The sequence below is a fragment of the Cryptomeria japonica genome, unplaced genomic scaffold (genome assembly GCF_030272615.1).
Source record: "Cryptomeria japonica unplaced genomic scaffold, Sugi_1.0 HiC_scaffold_504, whole genome shotgun sequence".
In the NCBI taxonomy this organism is placed as follows: Eukaryota; Viridiplantae; Streptophyta; class Pinopsida; order Cupressales; family Cupressaceae; genus Cryptomeria; species Cryptomeria japonica.
Genome location: NW_026729320.1, coordinates 30,001 through 50,000, shown reverse-complemented (window position 1 = coordinate 50,000; position 20,000 = coordinate 30,001). Strand labels below are relative to the sequence as shown.

Genomic DNA, 20,000 nt, shown 5'->3' with positions numbered 1-20,000 from the left:
CACCTCGGCTGGGTTGCGCGCCCTGGTGCGCACCAAGGAGCGCTCCGAAGTGTGCTCCAAGGTGCGGCGTGCACGAAGTCGGAGCCCGGTTTGCCCCGGGTGCGCACCTCGCGTGCACCTTCGCCGCGGTGGGCACCTTGGCTGGGTTGGGCACCATTGAGCGCTCCGAAGTGTGCTCCAAGGTGCGCACCATGGCCCTCCAAGGTGCGCAGCATGGCGTGCACGAAGTCGGAGCCCGGTTTGCCCCGGGTGCGCACCTCGCGTGCACCTTCGCCAGGGTGGGCACCTCGGTGCGCACACCTTCTCAATGTTTTCTTGCCTTTTCTGGAAATTGGTGAAGGCAGCGCATCAAAGGTGCGCACCTCGGTGTGCTCCGAGGTGCGAACCCGAGAGCGCTCCGAGGTGCCCACGAAGTCGAAAGTCGGGTTAATTGCATTGTTTTCCCCGGGTGCGCTCCGAGGTGCGCAACATCGGTGCGCACCAAGGAGGGCTCCGAAGTGTGCTCCAAGGTGCGCACGATTCGGAGCTCGGTTTGCCCGGGGTGCGCACACCTTGGCTGGGTTGCGCACCCTTTGTGCGCTCCAAGGTGCGCACGAAGTCGGAGCTCGGTTTGCCCCGGGTGCGCACCTTCGCCAGGGTGCGCACCTTGATGCGCACGCCTTGGCTGGGCTGCGCACCTTGGTGGGCGCCATGGTGCGCACCTTTCGTGCGCTCCAAGGTGCGCACGAAGTCGGAGCTCGGTTTGCCCCGGGTGCGCACCTTGGTGGGCGCCATGGTGCACTCCGAGGTGCCCAAGATTGGTGCGCACCAAGGAGCGCTCCGAAGTGCGCTCCAAGGTGCGCAGGTGCGCGCGAAGTCGAAAGTTGGGTTAATTGTCCGGTTTGCCTCGGGTGCGCACCTTGCGTGCACCTTCGCCAGGGTGGGCGCCTTGGTGCGCACACCTTGGCTGGGCTGCGCACCCGGGCGCGCACACCTTGGCACCCGCGTTTCCTTCATTTTAAATTTTTTTTTTTTACAATCTCTCAAGTGGGAAATTCTATAATCTCAACTTTTTTTGCCTTTTCAGGAAACTTTTGAATGGAGCGCATCATTGGTGCGCTCCGAAGTGTGCTCCAAGGTGCGCACCTCTGGTGTGCTCCAAAGCTCTCTCCAGCTGCGTGCACCTGCCCCGGCCGCGCACCCGGCCCCGCCCAGCTTCGCTCACCTGTCCCGGGCGTCTGGTGCGGAACCTTAGAGTAAGAAACATCACCGTGCACCTTGGCCAACGTGCGCGACTCGACCGAGCGCGCACTGGCCGAGGTGCACACCGATTTCACCTGGGTGCGCGCGCAGCACCTCGGGCGCACCGGGGTGCGCGCACAACGCCCGGGTTGCACCGTGGCCTGTGTGCTCGGGGCGCCTCGGGTGCGCGCTCGGTGTCGCCCCCGCGCGCGCGGTAGTGCGGGCAGCGCACCCCGGCCCGGCCCGGCCCCGACGAGAACGCAAACGGGCAAAAGGTTTATTCAAATAGCATTGCGACGCCCGGCGAAAAACTAAAAAAGGGTGCAACACCGGGACTTCCCGGGAGGTCACCCATCCGAGTACTACTCCGGCCCAAGCGCGCTTAACTGCGGAGTTCTGATGGGATCCGGTGCACTAACGCTGGTATGATCGCACCCGTTATGAGCTTGTCGCAGTGTGTACTTAGCAAACCGCGACCCACGTGCGAATCCACCCCGGCCACCCACCCCCGTCGAGGTGCACACCCTCCCTCGCGAAGTGCGCCCCGTTCGCCAAGTGTGAGCCCTGCCCGGGTGCGCGCACCTTGCTAGGGCGTCGGGTGTGCACCCGGCCCGGCCTACGTGCGTGCACCTGGACGGGGCGTCGTGTGCGTGCAGTGTCCCGTCTGCAACGCGGTGCCCACACACCACCTCGGGCGCAACGACCTGCGCTCACATGTGGGCCGAGTGCACCTTGGTGCATGTTCGGGGCGCCTCGGGTGCACGCTCGATCTTGCCCCGGTGCACCAAGGCGCTCGGTTTGCCCCGGGTGCGCACTTGGTGCAAGGTGGGCACCCAAAATAGGGATCAAGCACCAAAACACAAGTTTCGGGATGCAAAATGGGACCCAAGGACCACAAATGCGTTCCAAGACCCATGATGGGTCCACGAGAACAAAAATGTGTTCCGAGACTTAATAAACAAATATTGGGTTTTAGGAGAAGAAACATGCTCTGATGCCCAAAACGAGAATCGACCCCGAAAAGGCCACAGGCCAAAAGTGGGATGCGAGACAAAAAAAAATGGGACCCGAGGACCAAAATTGGGTTCCCAGGTCGAAGACAGGGCAACCGGACAAGAAACGACCTCTAAGGCTCGAAATGAGTCCCGACGACTAAAACTTGACAAGAAGCACCCATCAGGCACCCAACTCGACACCCATGGGATGCCGACCCACCCGGGCTTCCACCTAGCACACCTTGGCACCCACCCACCCTCGCACCCAACCTCGCACCCAACTTAGCACCTTTGAACCCACATTGGCACTCACCCTGACCCTGGCACCTTGGAACCCACATTGGCACTCACCTTGACCCTGGCACCCACCTTTGCACTCACCTTGGGACCCACCCTGGCTCCCACCTCGGCACCCACCCAGACACCCACCTTGGTTCCTTGGCACCCACCTTGGATCCTTGGCACCCACCCCGACACCCACCTTGGCACGCAACTTGGCTACTTGCCACCCACCTTGGCTCCTTGACGCCCACCCCGACAACCACCCCGTGACCTACCCTGGCTAGGGTTGGTGCACACCCACCCTGGTGCCCACCTTGGCACCCACCCCATGACCCACCTTGGCACGCACCTTAGTACCCACCCCGTTACCCACCCTAGGACCCACCCCGTGACCCACCTTGGCCAGGGTGGGTGCCTTGGTGCGCACAACTTGCCTGGGCTGCACACCAGGGCGGGCTCAAGATGGCACCCGCGTTCCGTTTTTTTCACTATCTTTCAAAACGGAAATTTTAAAATCTCGTTTTTTTTTTTTTTTTGCCTTTTCTGGAAATTAGTGAAGGCAGCGCATCAAAGGTGCGCAATGCTGGTGCGAACCCGGGAGCGCTCCGATGTGTGCTCCAAGGTGCGGCGTGCACGAAGTCCGAGCCCGGCTTGCCCCGGGTGCGCACCTCGCGTGCACCTTCGCCGGGGTGAGCACCTTGGCTGGGTTGCGCGCCCTGGTGCGCACCAAGGAGCGCTCTGAAGTGTGCTCCAAGGTGCGGCGTGCACGAAGTCGGAGCTCGGTTTGCCCCGGGTGTGCACCTCGGGTGCGCACCTCGCGTGCACCTTCGCTGCGGTGGGCACCTTGGCTGGGTTGCGCGCCTTGGTGGGCACCATGCAGTGCACGAAGTCGGAGCCCGGTTTGCCCCGGGCGCGCACCTCCGCCAGGGTGGGCACCTTGGTGCGCACAACTTGCCTGGGCTGCGCACCAGGAAGGGCTCAAGATGGCACCCGCGTTCCGTTTTTTTCACTATCTTTCAGAACGGAAATTTTAAAATATCGTTTTTTTTTGCCTTTTCTGGAAATTAGTGAAGGCAGCGCATCAAAGGTGCGCAACGCTGGTGCGAACCTGGGAGCGCTCCGATGTGTGCTCCAAGGTGCGGCGTGCACGAAGTCGGAGCCCGGTTTGCCCCGGGTGCGCCCTGGTGGGCACCATGGTGCGCACCAAGGAGCGCTCCGAAGTGTGCTCCAAGGTGCGCCCTGCACGAAGTCGGAGCCCGGTTTGCCCCGGGCGTGCACCGCGGGTGGGCACCTTGGTGCGCATGCCTTGCCTGGGCTGCGCACCAGGGCGGGCTCAAGATGGCACCCGCGTTCCGTTTTTTTCACTATCTTTCAAAACGGAAATTTTAAAATCTCATTTTTTTTTGCCTTTTCTGGAAATTAGTGAAGGCAGCGCATCAAAGGTGCGCACCTCGCTGCCCACCACGGTGCGCAACGCCGGTGGGCACCCGGGAGTGCTTCGAAGTGTGCTCCAAGGTGCTGCGTGCACGTTGTCGGAGCCCGGTTTGCCCCGGGTGCGCACCTCGCGTGCACCTTCGTCGGGGTGGGCACCTTGGCTGGGTTTGCCCCGGCTGCGCTCCGAAGCGGGGTTATTGGAGCGCCGCCTCTTTTTTTGTCGGAGCGTTTGGTGGGGTTTCTCGCATTGGCTCTTCCCAGGCCCGGTTGCCACCCTGGCGCGCACGAAGTCGGAAGTAGGGTTAATTGCCCGGGTGCGCACCTTTGCCAGGGTGGGCACCTTACCTGGGCTGTGCACCAGGGCGGGCTCAAGATGGCACCCGCGTTCCGTTTTTTTCACTATCTTTCAAAACGGAAATTTTAAAATCTCCTCTTTTTTTTGCCTTTTCTGGAAATTAGTGAAGGCAGCGCATCAAAGGTGCGCACCTCGCTGCCCACCTTGGTGTGCTCTGAGGTGCGCACCCGGGAGCGCTACGAAGTGTGCTCCAAGGTGCGGCGTGCACGTTGTCGGAGCCCGGTTTGCCCCGGGTGCGCACCTCGCCTGCACCTTGGCCGGGGTGGGCACCCTGGCTGGGTTTGCCCAGGGTGCGCTCCGAAGCGGGGTTACTGGAGCGCCCCCTCTTTTTTTGTCAGAGCGTTTGGTGGGGTTTCTCGCATTGGCTCTTCCCAGGCCCGGTTGTTGGGTGCGCTCCCACCCTGGCGCGCGCGAAGTTGGAAGTTGGGTTAATTGCCCGGGCGCGCACCTTCGCCAGGGTGGGCACCTTGGTGCGCACACCTTGGCTGGGCTGCGCACCAGGGCGGGCTCAAGATGGCACCAGCATTCCCTTTTTCTCACTATCTTTCAAAACGGAAATTTTAAAATCTCGTTTTTTTTTGCCTTTTATGGAAATTAGTGAAGGCATCGCATCAAAGGTGCGCACCTCGCTGCCCACCTTGGTGTGCTCCGAGGTGCCCACCACGGTGCGCTCCGAGGTGCCCACCACGGTGCGCAACGCCGGTGCGAACCCGGGAGCGCCCCGATGTGTGCTCCAAGGTGCGGCGTGCACGAAGCCGGACCCCGGTTTGCCCCGGGTGCGCACCTCGCGTGCACCTTGGTGCGCACACCTTGGCTGGGTTGCGCGGCCTGGTGGGCACCATGGTGCGCACCAAGGAGCGCTCCAAAGTGTGCTCCAAGGTGCGGCGTGCACGAAGTCCTAGCCCGGTTTGCCCCGGGTGCGCACCTTCGCCGCGGTGGGCACCATGGCGTGCACGAAGTCGGAGCCTGGTTTGCCCCGGGTGCGCACCTCGCGTGCACCTTCGCCGGGGTGGGCACCTCGGCTGGGTTGCGCGCCCTGGTGCGCACCAAGGAGCGCTCCGAAGTGTGCTCCAAGGTGCGGCGTGCACGAAGTCGGAGCCCGGTTTGCCCCGGGTGCGCACCTTCGCCGCGGTGGGCACCCTGGTGCGCACCATGGCGTGCACGAAGTCGGAGCCCGGTTTGCCCCGGGTGCGCACCTCGCGTGCACCTTCGGCGGGGTTGCGCGCCCTGGTGCGCACCAAGGAGCGCTCCGAAGTGTGCTCCAAGGTGCGGCGTGCACGAAGTCGGAGCCCGGTTTGCCCCGGGTGCGCACCTCGCGTGCACCTTCGGCGGGGTTGCGCGCCCTGGTGGGCACCATGGTGCGCACCAAGGAGCGCTCCGAAGTGTGCTCCAAGGTGCGGCGTGCACGAAGTCGGAGCCCGGTTTGCCCCGGGTGCGCACCTCGCGTGCACCTTCGCCGCGGTGGGCACCATGGCGTGCACGAAGTCGGAGCCCGGTTTGCCCCGGGTGCGCACCTCGCGTGCACCTTCGCCGGGGTGGGCACCTCGGCTGGGTTGCGCGCCCTGGTGCGCACCAAGGAGCGCTCCGAAGTGTGCTCCAAGGTGCGGCGTGCACGAAGTCGGAGCCCGGTTTGCCCCGGGTGCGCACCTCGCGTGCACCTTCGCCGCGGTGGGCACCATGGCGTGCACGAAGTCGGAGCCCGGTTTGCCCCGGGTGCGCACCCCGCGTGCACCTTCGCCGGGGTGGGCACCTCGGCTGGGTTGCGCGCCCTGGTGCGCACCAAGGAGCGCTCCGAAGTGTGCTCCAAGGTGCGGCGTGCACGAAGTCGGAGCCCGGTTTGCCCCGGGTGCGCACCTCGCGTGCACCTTCGCCGCGGTGGGCACCTTGGCTGGGTTGGGCACCATTGAGCGCTCCGAAGTGTGCTCCAAGGTGCGCACCATGGCCCTCCAAGGTGCGCAGCATGGCGTGCACGAAGTCGGAGCCCGGTTTGCCCCGGGTGCGCACCTCGCGTGCACCTTCGCCAGGGTGGGCACCTCGGTGCGCACACCTTCTCAATGTTTTCTTGCCTTTTCTGGAAATTGGTGAAGGCAGCGCATCAAAGGTGCGCACCTCGGTGTGCTCCGAGGTGCGAACCCGAGAGCGCTCCGAGGTGCCCACGAAGTCGAAAGTCGGGTTAATTGCATTGTTTTCCCCGGGTGCGCTCCGAGGTGCGCAACATCGGTGCGCACCAAGGAGGGCTCCGAAGTGTGCTCCAAGGTGCGCACGATTCGGAGCTCGGTTTGCCCGGGGTGCGCACACCTTGGCTGGGTTGCGCACCCTTTGTGCGCTCCAAGGTGCGCACGAAGTCGGAGCTCGGTTTGCCCCGGGTGCGCACCTTCGCCAGGGTGCGCACCTTGATGCGCACGCCTTGGCTGGGCTGCGCACCTTGGTGGGCGCCATGGTGCGCACCTTTCGTGCGCTCCAAGGTGCGCACGAAGTCGGAGCTCGGTTTGCCCCGGGTGCGCACCTTGGTGGGCGCCATGGTGCACTCCGAGGTGCCCAAGATTGGTGCGCACCAAGGAGCGCTCCGAAGTGCGCTCCAAGGTGCGCAGGTGCGCGCGAAGTCGAAAGTTGGGTTAATTGTCCGGTTTGCCTCGGGTGCGCACCTTGCGTGCACCTTCGCCAGGGTGGGCGCCTTGGTGCGCACACCTTGGCTGGGCTGCGCACCCGGGCGCGCACACCTTGGCACCCGCGTTTCCTTCATTTTAAATTTTTTTTTTTTACAATCTCTCAAGTGGGAAATTCTATAATCTCAACTTTTTTTGCCTTTTCAGGAAACTTTTGAATGGAGCGCATCATTGGTGCGCTCCGAAGTGTGCTCCAAGGTGCGCACCTCTGGTGTGCTCCAAAGCTCTCTCCAGCTGCGTGCACCTGCCCCGGCCGCGCACCCGGCCCCGCCCAGCTTCGCTCACCTGTCCCGGGCGTCTGGTGCGGAACCTTAGAGTAAGAAACATCACCGTGCACCTTGGCCAACGTGCGCGACTCGACCGAGCGCGCACTGGCCGAGGTGCACACCGATTTCACCTGGGTGCGCGCGCAGCACCTCGGGCGCACCGGGGTGCGCGCACAACGCCCGGGTTGCACCGTGGCCTGTGTGCTCGGGGCGCCTCGGGTGCGCGCTCGGTGTCGCCCCCGCGCGCGCGGTAGTGCGGGCAGCGCACCCCGGCCCGGCCCGGCCCCGACGAGAACGCAAACGGGCAAAAGGTTTATTCAAATAGCATTGCGACGCCCGGCGAAAAACTAAGAAAGGGTGCAACACCGGGACTTCCCGGGAGGTCACCCATCCCAGTACTACTCCGGCCCAAGCGCGCTTAACTGCGGAGTTCTGATGGGATCCGGTGCACTAACGCTGGTATGATCGCACCCGTTATGAGCTTGTCGCAGTGTGTACTTAGCAAACCGCGACCCACGTGCGAATCCACCCCGGCCACCCACCCCCGTCGAGGTGCACACCCTCCCTCGCGAAGTGCGCCCCGTTCGCCAAGTGTGAGCCCTGCCCGGGTGCGCGCACCTTGCTAGGGCGTCGGGTGTGCACCCGGCCCGGCCTACGTGCGTGCACCTGGACGGGGCGTCGTGTGCGTGCAGTGTCCCGTCTGCAACGCGGTGCCCACACACCACCTCGGGCGCAACGACCTGCGCTCACATGTGGGCCGAGTGCACCTTGGTGCATGTTCGGGGCGCCTCGGGTGCACGCTCGATCTTGCCCCGGTGCACCAAGGCGCTCGGTTTGCCCCGGGTGCGCACTTGGTGCAAGGTGGGCACCCAAAATAGGGATCAAGCACCAAAACACAAGTTTCGGGATGCAAAATGGGACCCAAGGACCACAAATGCGTTCCAAGACCCATGATGGGTCCACGAGAACAAAAATGTGTTCCGAGACTTAATAAACAAATATTGGGTTTTAGGAGAAGAAACATGCTCTGATGCCCAAAACGAGAATCGACCCCGAAAAGGCCACAGGCCAAAAGTGGGATGCGAGACAAAAAAAAATGGGACCCGAGGACCAAAATTGGGTTCCCAGGTCGAAGACAGGGCAACCGGACAAGAAACGACCTCTAAGGCTCGAAATGAGTCCCGACGACTAAAACTTGACAAGAAGCACCCATCAGGCACCCAACTCGACACCCATGGGATGCCGACCCACCCGGGCTTCCACCTAGCACACCTTGGCACCCACCCACCCTCGCACCCAACCTCGCACCCAACTTAGCACCTTTGAACCCACATTGGCACTCACCCTGACCCTGGCACCTTGGAACCCACATTGGCACTCACCTTGACCCTGGCACCCACCTTTGCACTCACCTTGGGACCCACCCTGGCTCCCACCTCGGCACCCACCCAGACACCCACCTTGGTTCCTTGGCACCCACCTTGGATCCTTGGCACCCACCCCGACACCCACCTTGGCACGCAACTTGGCTACTTGCCACCCACCTTGGCTCCTTGACGCCCACCCCGACAACCACCCCGTGACCTACCCTGGCTAGGGTTGGTGCACACCCACCCTGGTGCCCACCTTGGCACCCACCCCATGACCCACCTTGGCACGCACCTTAGTACCCACCCTGTTACCCACCCTAGGACCCACCCCGTGACCCACCTTGGCCAGGGTGGGTGCACCCACCCTGGTGCCCACCTTGGCACCCACCCATCCTAGCACCCAGCCTGTGACCGGGCTTGGAACCCAACCTTGCACCCGTCTTGGCCAGTGTGGGTGCGCACCCATCCTGGCACCCACGTTGTGACACACCCTTTAACCCACGCACCCTAGCAGCCACGTTGGCACCCACCTTGGAACACAACCTAGCAACTTGGCACCCACCCCGTGACCCACCTTGGCATCCACCATAGCAGTCGCCCACTTGGCACCCACCTTGGAACCCAAGTTGGCACCCACCTCGGCACCCACCTTGACACTTGTGGACCCACCTTGCCACTCACCCTAGCATCGACCCATCCTAGCACCCACCCTGGCACCTTTGCACCCTAGCACTCACCCATCCTAGCACCTAACCTGTGACCCACCTTGACACTCACCCTCGCACCCACCTTGGAACCCAACCTAGCACCCACCCACCCTGACACCAACCCTAGCACCTACCCACCCTTGCACCCACCCTGTGACCCATCTTGGCACCCACCCATCCTACCACTCAACCTATCACCCACCTTCTCACCCACCTTGGCATCCACCTTAGCACCCACCCACACTGGCACCTTGGCACCCACCTCGGGCAAGGTGGGTGCACACCCACCCTGACACCCAATTTAGAACCAACCGAGCATGTTACCCACCTTGGCACCCACATTGCAGCCCACCCTAGTACCCACCCTATGACCCACATTGGCATCCACACCCTAGCACCCAGGCACCTCGACACCCGCCTTGACACGCACCCTAGCACTAAACCTGTGACCCACCTTGGAACTCACCCTAGAACCCACCCACCCTGTGAACCACCTTGGCATCCACCTTAGCACCCACCCACCTTGGCACCCACTCTAGCACTCACCCATCCTAACACCCAACTTGTTACCCACCTTGGCACCCGCCCTCGCGTCCACCTTGAAACCCACCCTAGCACCCACCCACGCAGGAGCCCACCTTGGCACCCAACCTAACACCCACGCATCCTGGCACCCAACTTGTGACCCACCTTGGAACCCACCCTAGTACCCACCTTTGAACCCACTATATCACCAACCCACCTTGGCACCCACCCTATGACCCTCTTTGGAATCCACCCTAGCACGCACCCACCCTGGCACCCACCATGGAGCGCACCCTAGCACCCACCCACCTCGGCACGCACCTCAACACCCACCTTGGTGTGCGCACTGCGCCAACCTCTCAAAGACCCTATGTGGTGCGCTCCAAAGTGTACACCTTTGGTGCGCTCCAAGGTGCGCACCTTTGGTGCACACCGAGGTGCACACCAAAGTGTGCACCGAGGTGAGCACCAAAGTGCACTCCAAGGTGCACACCAAGGCGTGCACCTTTGGTGCGGTCAATGCAAACGAATTCGGAAGTTGGGGTCGATGTCCTAATCGCTGCTGCAGACTACACGTATGAGAATCGGACAAATAGCTTTATATAGGGGAGGTGTTGCGTTTGATGGGTCGACTCCCCTGGTTGTGTGCACTGCACCAACTTCAAAGACCCTGTCTTGTTTAAGAAGTCAAAAGTTGGGGTGGATGTCCTAATCATTGCTGCAGTCTACGCATGTATGAGAATCAGACAAATAGCTTATATAGGGGAGGTGTTGCATTCGGTGGGTTGACTCCCCTGGTTGTGCGCACTGCGCCAACCTCAAAGACCCCGCATAGCAGAAGAAGTCGGAAGTCGGATTTTGGTGAGCACCAAGGCGTGCACCTTTGGTGCGGTCAACGCAGACGAATTCAGAAGTTGGGGTGGATGTCCTAATCGTTGTTGCAGGCTACACATGTATGAGAATCAGACAAATAGCTTATATAGGGGAGGTGTTGGGTTTGATGGGTCAACTCCCTTGGTTGTGCGCATTACGCCAACCTCAAAGACCTTGTTTTCGTTAAGAAGTCAAAAGTTGGGGTCAATGTCCTAATGGCTCCTGTAGGCTACACATGTATGAGAATCGGACAAATAGCTTATATAGGGGAGGTGTTGGGTTTGATGGGTCGACTCCCCTGGTTGTGCGCATTACGTCAACCTCAAAGACCTTGTTTTCGTTAAGAAGTCAAAAGTTGGGGTCGATGTCCTAATTGCTCCTGTAGACTACACATGTATGAGAATCAGACAAATAGCTTATATAGGGGAGGTGTTGGGTTTGATGGGTTGACTCCCCTAGTTGTTCGCATTACACCAACCTCAAAGACCTTGTTTTCGTTTAGAAGCCGAAAGTTGGGGTCGATGTCCTAATTGCTCCTGCAGGCTACGCATGTATGAGAATCAGACAAATAGCTTATATAGGGGAGGTGTTGGGTTTGATGGGTCGACTCCCCTGGTTGTGCGCATTGCGCCAACCTCAAAGACCCTGCATTGCGGATGAAGTCGAAAGTCAGAGTTTGGTGTGCTACAAGGTGTGGTCGAAGGTGCTCACCTAGGTGTGCACCTTTGGAGCGCAGGAAAAGTGCCCTCCAAAAGTGCGCACCTTTGGAGTGCACAAAAGTGCCCTCCAAAAGTGCGCACCTTTGGAGCGCACAAAAGTGCCCTCCAAAAAGTGCCCTCCAAAAGTGCGCACCTTTGGAGCGCACAAAAGTGCCCTCCAAAAAGTGCCCTCCAAAAGTGCGCACCTTTGGAGTGCAGAAAAGTGCCCTCCAAAAAGTGCCCTCCAAAAGTGTGCACCTTTGGAGTGCACAAAAGTGCCCTCCAAAAGTGCGCACCTTTGGAGCGCAGAAAAGTGCCCTCCAAAAAGTGCCCTCCAAAAGTGCGCACCTTTGGAGCGCAGAAAAGTGCCCTCCAAAAAGTGCCCTCCAAAAGTGCGCACCTTTGGAGCGCAGAAAAGTGCCCTCCAAAAAGTGCCCTCCAAAAGTGCGCACCTTTGGAGCGCAGAAAAGTGCCCTCCAAAAAGTGCCCTCCAAAAGTGCGCACCTTTGGAGCGCACAAAAGTGCCCTCCAAAAAGTGCCCTCCAAAAGTGCGCACCTTTGGAGCGCACAAAAGTGCCCTCCAAAAGTGCGCACCTTTGGAGCGCACAAAAGTGCCCTCCAAAAGTGCGCACTTTTGGTGCGCACCAAGGCGCTGGTTCGGTCGTTGCAGGCGAGTTCGGAAGTTGGGGTCGATGTCCTGAGCGGAGGTGCAAACTACACAGGTGTCGGAATCGGACAAATAGCTTATATAGGGGAGGTGTATGCTTCGATGGGTCGACTCCCCAGGTTGAGCGCACCGCGCCAACCTCAAAGACCCTACGGTATGGATGAAGTCGGAAGTTGGGTCCGATGACCGATTCGATTAGTAGGTATGCTCATGAGGTCGGAATTTGGGTCCGATGACCTGCCATGTGCAGGAAGGCGAATGTTGGCACTGTGCGTTGCAAGGTGCACACCAAGGTGCTGGTGCGGTCTTTTTAGTCGAGTTCGGAAGTTGGGGTCGATGTCCTGATCGGAGGTGCAAGCTACACAGGTGTGGGAATCGGACAAATAGCTTATATAGGGGAGGTGTATGCTTCGTTGGGTCGACTCCCCGGGTTGAGCGCACCGCGCCAACCTCAAAGACCCTACGGTATGGATGAAGTCGGAAGTTGGGTCCGATGACCGATTCGATATGTAGGCATACTCGCGAGGTCGGAATTTGGGTCCGATGACCTGCCATGTGCAGGAAGGCGAATGTTGGCACTGTGCGTTGCAAGGTGCGCACCAAGGCGCTGGTTCGGTCGTTGCAGGCGAGTTCGGAAGTTGGGGTCGATGTCCTGATCGGAGGTGCAAACTACACAGGTGTGGGAATCGGACAAATAGCTTATATAGGGGAGGTGTATGCTTCGTTGGGTCGACTCCCCGGGTTGAGCGCACCGCGCCAACCTCAAAGACCCTACGGTATGGATGAAGTCGGAAGTTGTGTCCGATGACCGATTCGATATGTAGGCATACTCGCGAGGTCGGAATTTGGGTCCGATGACCTGCCATGTGCAGGAAGGCGAATGTTGGGACTGTGCGTCGCAAGGTGCGCACCAAGGCGCTGGTGCCGTCGTTGCAGTCGAGTTCGGAAGTTGGGGTCGATGTCCTGGTCAGAGGTGCAAACTACACAGGTGTGGGAATCGGACAAATAGCTTATATAGGGGAGGTGTATGCTTCGATGGGTCGACTCCCCGGGTTGAGCGCACCGCGCCAACCTCAAAGACCCTACAGTATGGATGAAGTCGGAAGTTGGGTCCGATGACCGATTCGATACGTAGGCATATTGGCGAGGTCTGAATTTGTGTCCGATGACCTGCCATGCGCAGGAAGGCGGAATTTGGGTCCGATGACCGAGTTGATGGCGTGCCATGCGCAGAAAGGCGGAATTTGGGTCCGATGACCGAGTTGATGTTGATGGCCCGCCATGCACAGGAAGGCGGAATTTGGGTCCGATGACCGATTTGAAGGCGTGCCATGCGCAGAAAGGCGGAGTTTGGGTCCGATGACCGAGTTGATATTGATGGCCCGCCATGCGCAGGAAGGCGGAATTTGGGTCCGATGACCTGACATACGCATGGAGTCCGACTCGGGGGCCGATGTTCGATTCGATGACTTGCATTGTGGGTAAAGTCGGAAGTTGTGGTCTTTGACCCGATTCGATGACCAGACTTCGGCTGCTTGAGAATCGGACAAATAACTTATATAGGGGAGGTAGTGTTCTCGAGCATCCTCCCCCCGTGCCCGTTTATGTCGATTGATGCTGGTGCTCGACTGGTTGGAGCGCTCGGATGCAAAAATCTTGCACCAGGATTTATCGATTGTGATGGACACGGCAAGTCTCCTGATTGCTATGCAGGAGCTCATCGTGAATCTCTATGCGGCCTTGGTATGGACTCGACCTGCGGAATGGTTCGGCAATGGTAGTCGCTCCAACACGTCCTTGCAATGGCCACAGAGGTGATTCGACTAGAGCTCCAGTCTAGCTTTTGGGTTGCTTGGCGGACTGGTATAGCCGCGATCGAGTTCCGGCCATGAACGTTTTAGATAGCTCTTGGGCTTTCTGGGACGGAAGTCGGAAGTTTGGGCTGTTGTCCGATTTGATGACCATTCTTCGGATGTGTGAGAATCGGACAAATAACTTATATAGGGGACTGTGTTGTCTCACGCAGCCCCCTCCGTGCCCCTCTATCTCGACCGATGTTGGTGCTTGAAAGGGTTGGGATCGCTCGGATTTATAAACGTGCACCACCATTTGTCGAGTGTGAGGGACGCGGCAGGTCTCCTAAATGCTATACGGGCGCTCTCTGAGAATCTCTATCCGGCCTCGACACAGACTAGTCTTGCTGAATGGTTTGGCACTGGTAGTCGATCCAACACGTCGTTGTTGTGGCCGCCTAGGCGATTCGATTCGAGCCCCCGTCTAGCTTTTGGGTTGCTTGGCGGATTTTGCCCTATCCGCAAGTGAGCTCGGTCCCTAAACGTTCGAGAAACCCGATTGCTATGCGCCGACTCTCTTTCTTGCGAGCCTCCATCTAGCTTTTGGGTCTCTACGGAACGGAAGTCAGAATCTGGGACCGTTGTTTGATTCGACGAGGCAGACTACGGTTGTGCGAGAATCGGACAAATAACTTATATAGGGGAGGTGTTGACTGGAGCATTCTCCCCCGTGCCCCTCTAACTCGACCAATGCTGGCGCTCGAACGGTGGTAGCGCTCGGATTTTCGTTGAGCGCCAGCATTGGTCGATTTAGAGGGGCATGCGAGATTCCCGAATGCTATGCGAGGGCTCTAACGGAAATGTCTATTGGTTTCGGTATGGATGCAATTGCGAGTGGTTCGGCAAAGGTAGTCGTTCCGATGCGTCCATGTCGTGGCCAAATCGATAATTCGATTTGAGCCCTCGTATAGCATTTGGGTCTCTCGATGTGATTCCGCATTCCAGTCCCTTTGGGCACTGCTTGAGCCGCATCCCAGGGGGTTCCCTTCCCAATAATCTGCCTCGCAACCCGATTGCTATGCGGTGAGGCTCCTCGGCCGCCTCGGAACTATCTGTGTATCAGACGCATCGCGGGATAAGGGGTTGGCAACGGTAGTCGCCCCAAGCGCGTCCGATGCTTGGACCATTCCGAGGCGGCCCTGAAGCCTCTTCCGTCTAGCCGTTGGGTCCTTCTCGCCGCATCCCTTGCCTTGCACCCCGATTGCTATGCGGTGAGGCTCCTCGGCCGCCTTGGAACTATCTGTGTATCAGACGCATTGCGGGATAAGGGGTTGTCACTGGTAGTCGCCCCAAGCGCGTCCGATGCTTGGACCATTCCGAGGCGGCCCTGAAGCCTCTTCCGTCTAGCCGTTGGGTCCTTCTCGCCGCATCCCTCGACTCGCACCCCGATTGCTATGCGGTGAGGCTCCTCGGCCGCCTTGGAACTATCTGTGTATCGGACGCGTCGCGGGATAAGGGGTTGTCACTGGTAGTCGCCCCAAGCGCGTCCGATGCTTGGACCATTCCGAGGCGGCCCTGAAGCCTCTTCCGTCTAGCCGTTGGGTCCTTCTCGCCGCATCCCTCGCCTCGCACCCCGCTTGCTATGCGGTGAGGCTCCTCGGCCGCCTTGGAACTATCTGTGTATCGGACGCGTCGCGGGATAAGGGGTTGTCACTGGTAGTCGCCCCAAGCGCGTGCGATGCATGGACCATTCCCAGGCGGCCCTGAAGCCTCTTCCGTCTAGCCGTTGGGTCCTTCTCGCCGCATCCCTCGCCTCGCACCCCGATTGCTATGCGGTGAGGCTCCTCGGCCGCCTTGGAACTATCTGTGTATCGGACGCGTCGCGGGATAAGGGGTTGTCACTGGTAGTCGCCCCAAGCGCGTCCGATGCTTGGACCATTCCGAGGCGGCCCTGAAGCCTCTTCCGTCTAGCCGTTGGGTCCTTCTCGCCGCATCCCTCGCCTCGCACCCCGATTGCTATGCGGTGAGGCTCCTCGGCCGCCTTGGAACTATCTGTGTATCGGACGCGTCGCGGGATAAGGGGTTGTCACTGGTAGTCGCCCCAAGCGCGTCCGATGCTTGGACCATTCCGAGGCGGCCCTGAAGCCTCTTCCGTCTAGCCGTTGGGTCCTTCTCGCCGCATCCCTCGCCTCGCACCCCGATTGCTATGCGGTGAGGCTCCTCGGCCGCCTTGGAACTATCTGTGTATCGGACGCGTCGCGGGATAAGGGGTTGTCATTGGTAGTCGCCCCAAGCGCGTCCGATGCTTGGACCATTCCGAGGCGGCCCTGAAGCCTCTTCCGTCTAGCCGTTGGGTCCTTCTCGCCGCATCCCTCGCCTCGCACCCCGATTGCTATGCGGTGAGGCTCCTCGGCCGCCTTGGAACTATCTGTGTATCGGACGCATCGCGGGATAAGGGGTTGTCACTGGTAGTCGCCCCAAGCGCGTCCGATGCTTGGACCATTCCGAGGCGGCCCTGAAGCCTCTTCCGTCTAGCCGTTGGGTCCTTCTCGCCGCATCCCTCGCCTCGCACCCCGATTGCTATGCGGTGAGGCTCCTCGGCCGCCTTGGAACTATCTGTGTATCGGACGCGTCGCGGGATAAGGGGTTGTCACTGGTAGTCGCCCCAAGCGCGTCCGATGCTTGGACCATTCCGAGGCGGCCCTGAAGCCTCTTCCGTCTAGCCGTTGGGTCCTTCTCGCCGCATCCCTCGCCTCGCACCCCGATTGCTATGCGGTGAGGCTCCTCGGCCGCCTTGGAACTATCTGTGTATCGGACGCGTCGCGGGATAAGGGGTTGTCACTGGTAGTCGCCCCAAGCGCGTCCGATGCTTGGACCATTCCGAGGCGGACCTGAAGCCTCTTCCGTCTAGCCGTTGGGTCCTTCTCGCCGCATCCCTCGCCTCGCACCCCGATTGCTATGCGGTGAGGCTCCTCGGCCGCCTTGGAACTATCTGTGTATCGGACGCGTCGCGGGATAAGGGGTTGTCACTGGTAGTCGCCCCAAGCGCGTCCGATGCTTGGACCATTCCGAGGCGGCCCTGAAGCCTCTTCCGTCTAGCCGTTGGGTCCTTCTTGCCGCATCCCTCGCCTCGCACCCCGATTGCTATGCGGTGAGGCTCCTCGGCCGCCTTGGAACTATCTGTGTATCGGACGCGTCGCGGGATAAGGGGTTGTCACTGGTAGTCGCCCCAAGCGCGTCCGATGCTTGGACCATTCCGAGGCGGCCCTGAAGCCTCTTCCGTCTAGCCGTTGGGTCCTTCTCGCCGCATCCCTCGCCTCGCACCCCGATTGCTATGCGGTGAGGCTCCTCGGCCGCCTTGGAACTATCTGTGTATCGGACGCATCGCGGGATAAGGGGTTGTCACTGGTAGTCGCCCCAAGCGCGTCCGATGCTTGGACCATTCCGAGGCGGCCCTGAAGCCTCTTCCGTCTAGCCGTTGGGTCCTTCTCGCCGCATCCCTCGCCTCGCACCCCGATTGCTATGCGGTGAGGCTCCTCGGCCGCCTTGGAACTATCTGTGTATCGGACGCGTCGCGGGATAAGGGGTTGTCACTGGTAGTCGCCCCAAGCGCGTCCGATGCTTGGACCATTCCGAGGCGGACCTGAAGCCTCTTCCGTCTAGCCGTTGGGTCCTTCTCGCCGCATCCCTCGCCTCGCACCCCGATTGCTATGCGGTGAGGCTCCTCGGCCGCCTTGGAACTATCTGTGTATCGGACGCGTCGCGGGATAAGGGGTTGTCACTGGTAGTCGCCCCAAGCGCGTCCGATGCTTGGACCATTCCGAGGCGGCCCTGAAGCCTCTGCCGTCTAGCCGTTGGGTCCTTCTCGCCGCATCCCTCGCCTCGCACCCCGATTGCTATGCGGTGAGGCTCCTCGGCCGCCTTGGAACTATCTGTGTATCGGACGCGTCGCGGGATAAGGGGTTGTCACTGGTAGTCGCCCCAAGCGCGTCCGATGCTTGGACCATTCCGAGGCGGACCTGAAGCCTCTTCCCTCTAGCCGTTGGGGCTTTCTCGCCGCATCCCTCGCCTCGCACCCCGATTGCTATTCGGTGAGGCTCCTCGGCCGCCTTGGAACTATCTGTGTATCGGACGCATCGCGGGATAAGGGGTTGGCAGTGGTAGTCGCCCCAAGCGCGTCCGATGCTTGGACCATTCCGAGGCGGCCCTGCAGCCTCTTCCGTCTAGCCGTTGGGGCCATCTCGCTGCATCCCCCACCTCGCACCACGATTGCTATGCGGTGAGGCTCCTTGGCCGCCTCGGAACTATCTGTGTATCGGACGCATCGCGGGATAAGGGGTTGTCACTGGTAGTCGCCCCAAGCGCGTCCGATGCTTGGACTATTCCGAGGCGGCCCTACAGCCTCTTCCGTCTAGCCGTTGGGGCCATCTCGCCGCATCCCCCAGCTCCTCGGCCGCCTCGGAACTATCTGTGTATCGGACGCATCGCGGGATAAGGGGTTGGCAGTGGTAGTCGCCCCAAGCGCGTTCGATGCTTGGACTATTCCGAGGCGGCCCCGCAGCCTCTTCCGTCTACCCTTTGGGGCCATCTCGCCGCATCCCTCGCCTCGCACCCCGATTGCTATGCGGTGAGGCTCCTCGGCCGCCTGGGAACTATCTTCGTATCGGATGCATCGCGGGATAAGGGGTTGTCACTGGTAGTCGCCCCAAGCGCGTCCGATGCTTGGACTATTCCGAGGCGGCCCTGTGGCCTCTTCCGTCTAGCCGTTGGGGCCATCTCGCCGCATCCCTCACCTCGCACCCCCATTGCTATGCGGTGAGGCTCCTCGGCCGCCTTGGAACTGTCTTCGTATCGGAAGCATCGCGGGATAAGGGGTTGTCACTGGTAGTCGCCCCAAGCGCGTCCGATGCTTGGACTATTCCGAGGCGGCCCTGCAGCCTCTTCCGTCTAGCCGTTGGGGCCATCTCGCCGCATCCCCCACCTCGCACCCGGATTGCTATGCGGTGAGGCTCCTCGGCCGCCTTGGAACTATCTTCGTATCGGACGCATCGCGGGATAAGGGGTTGTCACTGGTAGTCGCCCCAAGCGCGTCCGATGCTTGGACTATTCCAACGCGGCCCTGTGGCCTCTTCCGTCTAGCCGTTGGGGCCATCTCGCCGCATCCCCCACCTCGCACCCCGATTGCTATGCGGTGAGGCTCCTCGGCCGCCTTGGAACCATCTTCGTATCGGACGCATCGCGGGATGAGGGGTTGTCACTGGTAGTCGCCCCAAGCGCGTCCGATGCTTGGACCATTCCGAGGCGGCCCTGAAGCCTCTTCCGTCTAGCCGTTGGGGCCTTCCCGCCCCATCCCTCGCCTCGCACCCCCGATTGCTATGCGGTGAGGCTCCTCGGCCGCCTTGGAACCATCTGTGTATCGGACGCATCGCGGGATAAGGGGTTGGCACTGGTAGTCGCCCCAAGCGCGTCCGATGCTTGGAGCATTCCGAGGTGGCCCTGAAGCCTCTTCCGTCTAGCCGTTGGGGCCTTCCCGCCCCATCCCTCGCCTCGCACCCCGATTGATATGCGGTGAGGCTCCTCGGCCGCCTTGGAACTATCTGTGTATCGGACGCATCGCGGGATAAGGGGTTGGCACTGGTAGTCGTCCCAATCGCGTCCGATGCTTGGACCATTCCGAGGCGGCCCTGCAGCCTCTTCCGTTTAGCCGTCGGGGCCTTCCCGCCGCATCCCTCGCCTCGCATCCCGATTCCTATGCGGTGAGTCTTCTCGGCCGCCGCGGAACTATACCTGTTATTGCTACTGCATCCTTCGGCTGGTAACCTCCTCTGCCGCCTTGGAACGTTCTCTTTGTCGGACGCGTCGCGGGATAAGGGGTTGGCACTGGTAGTCGCCCCAAGCGCGCCCGATGCATAGACCGCTCCGAGTTGACCTTGCTTTCAGCCTCTCACATGCATAGACCTCTCTGAGTCGACCCTGCAGCCTCTCACGTTTAGCCTTTGGAATCTCGCCTCACAACATGATTGCTATCCTTGATGCATCCCTTGCCTCGAGCCCTGATTGCTTTCTTGGCTGCATCCCTCCTCTCCTCACAGCCCGGTTGTCATCACTGCTTCATCCGTCGCTTCATGCATTCTGGCTGCTGGGCCCT

At 60.7% G+C, this 20,000-nt stretch overlaps 2 non-coding genes across 2 annotated transcripts; both read right to left on the bottom strand.

Moving 5' to 3' along the window:
* Positions 1-1,539: 1,539 nt before the first annotated feature.
* On the bottom strand, positions 1,540-1,658 carry LOC131872008 (5S ribosomal RNA). Its single transcript, XR_009370193.1, has one exon. It is a non-coding gene; the product is annotated as a 5S ribosomal RNA (ribosomal RNA).
* Positions 1,659-7,573: 5,915 nt separating this feature from the next.
* Positions 7,574-7,692, bottom strand: LOC131872022 (5S ribosomal RNA). The gene has a single exon (XR_009370207.1). It is a non-coding gene; the product is annotated as a 5S ribosomal RNA (ribosomal RNA).
* Positions 7,693-20,000: the final 12,308 nt, after the last annotated feature.